The following is a 2,546-nucleotide window of genomic DNA, read 5'->3' on the forward strand; positions in this document are numbered from 1 at the left end:
TGCTCGAAGGCCAAGAGACCGGTTGCGATAGCGATCTGGTGGGGGTGGTCGGTCAGAATCATCTGCATCTTCTTCTAAGCTCATGGTGGACTCATGATTTGGAAGCTCTCTTTCCTTGGGAACCCTAATGCTTTTGCTGGACTCGAACTCGGAGTAGGGTGGCAATGGGCTCGGCATGGTACTTGTGGCGGAGCTTCTCCATCTTGTGGTGGCACTGGATGGAGGTCCTAGTGGGAAGGGTGGAGGGGGGGGGGCTCGTCGAGGTGGGCATTGTCCTCCTCCTCATGGCTGTGGCGGTGCTTGATGTGTCGTCGTCTGCGGCCATGGCGACAAGAGAGAGGAGGCAGAATAGGGGGCAGGGGCAGGGGTCAAGGGCAAACGAGGGTGCGGCGACTTCACATATTCACCGACAAGACAGGGAGGCAACGGTCTCTCCTCTCTCGCAGCCCTGCCATTGCCGCAACTTGCTGTTCCTGGCTGTTGTGCGCACGCTTGGGTGTAGCAACTTCACATATTCGCCGACAGGACAGGGGAGGCAGAACAGGGCACGCAGGGGCAGGGGCAGGGGTCAGGGAAAAAGGAGGGCGAGAAGGAGAGGAAAGAGGAGAAAGAGGAGAAAGAGGATGGATAATGATAGAGAGAGAGAGGAAGCAACACTACTCCTTCAGCATAGGATGCTCCCAGCATGAGAGAAAAGAGAGAGGAAACCTCGCTCTGATACCATGTTGAAGAGTGCGCGAGGGAGACAAGGAACGGAGGAAGAGAGAAGAGAAGAGAGACATGAGACACCGGAAGTGGAAAGGAAAGAGAGCTTCCAGATCATGAGTCCACCATGAGCTTAGATGAAGATGTAGATGATTCTGACCAACCATCACCAGATCGCTATCGCAACCGGTCTCTTGGCCTTCAAGCACAAGTCCAGGCCTGCGAGCAATGGCTACACCTTCCTCAACAACAACGACACCCAAAGTCACAACATCGTCAATGGATCATCAGACTGTGACGAGGAGGATATATTGGATGAGGAATTAGATGCAGCATCTATTAGGAAATGCGTTGAAATTCAGCAAGCCATATCCATAGGCGCCACATCGTTTTTGTTGACAGAGTACAAGTATTTGGTTTATTTCATGGGCATATTTGCTGCTATCATTTTCTTGTTCCTGGGATCTATGAAGGGGTTCAGTACTAAGCTCCAGCCTTGCAGATACGATCCAAAGCACGAATGTGCCCCAGCTGTTCGGTGTTGGGTTTCTTACTTGCTGCTAATGGCCTCATAGTTTTATACATCACTATAAGACTGTTCGAGCTTTATTACAAGGATGATTGGGAGGGCCTTTTTGAGGCCATCACTGGCTATGGGCTTGGAGGCTCATCCGTGGCTCTATTTGGAAGGGTTGGAGGTGGAATCTATACCAAAGCTGCGGATGTTGGAGCAGATCTTGTTGGAAAAGTAGAAAGGAATATCCCAGAGGATGATCCACAAAATCCAGCAGTCATTGCTGACAATGTGGGTGATAATGTGGGAGATATTGCTGGAATGGGTTCATATTTGTTTGGCTCCTTTGTTGAATGTTCTTGTGCAGCTCTTGTTGTGGCTTCCATGTCATCATTTGGCACAAATCATGACTTCACTGCTATGTGCTTCCCTCTACTCATTAGCTCTATGGGCATTGTGGTGTGCCTCATCACAACCTTGTTCAACTGATGTGTTCGTCAAGATCTCAAATATAAGGGATATTGAACCTACACTGAAGAGACAGTTGCTGATATCCACCATCTTAATGACATTGGGTGCAACTTTTGTTTGTTGGCTGGCATTACCATCCATGTTTTACATATATGATCCTAACGGTGGTGCAAAGATGGTTCAAAACGGGAAATTATTCTTCTACGTTGGAGTAGGGCTTTGGGCAGGGTTGGTAATTGGCTACGTTATAGAGTATTTCATCAGAAATACATACAGACCAGTCTCCAGGATGTTGCTCATTCTTGCAGGACAGGAGTTGCTACCAATGTCATCTTTGGTTTGGAACTTGGCTACAAGTCTGTAATTCTTCCAATATTTGCTATTGCTGTTGCCATCTATGTTAGCCATACCCTAGCAGCCATGTACGAGATCGCAGTCGCAGCTCTTGGAATGCTTCATACCATTGCCACTTTTCTAGCCATAGATGTATATGGTCCCATAAGTGATAATGATGGTATCGCAACCGGTCTCTAGATTACCATAATACTTCTTACACATCTCTCCACAAGAAGTGCAATCGCAGTATACACTACGAGGCCATGAAGGCTTTCAAGCTGGACAGATTCCTCAACCATAGGACTTCTTCAAAGTCCAGCTTGCGGTATCAACAGCCTCCAGTTGACAGCACTCCACTCTTCCAATTGGTCTCTGTGATCCGCACTTTGGGGGAGTGCTTTCTCAGATTAGAAGAGATGAAACTGCAGATGCAGAGAGAGTCTGAGTGATTCCGTGAGGATCTGGAGGCCAGGCGTACAAAGATATTCCTAGAGTCCCAGAAGCATATTGTTGAGATGTT

General features: G+C 48.2%; 1 pseudogene; it reads left to right on the forward strand.

The window, feature by feature from the left end:
- Positions 1 to 854: 854 nt before the first annotated feature.
- Positions 855 to 2,224, forward strand: LOC148015200 (pyrophosphate-energized vacuolar membrane proton pump 1 pseudogene; annotated as a pseudogene).
- Positions 2,225 to 2,546: the final 322 nt, after the last annotated feature.

The sequence above is a fragment of the Lygodium microphyllum genome, chromosome 24, assembly GCF_053477565.2.
Source record: "Lygodium microphyllum isolate KBCC chromosome 24, Lygodium_microphyllum_v1.1.10, whole genome shotgun sequence".
Classification (NCBI taxonomy): domain Eukaryota; kingdom Viridiplantae; phylum Streptophyta; class Polypodiopsida; order Schizaeales; family Lygodiaceae; genus Lygodium; species Lygodium microphyllum.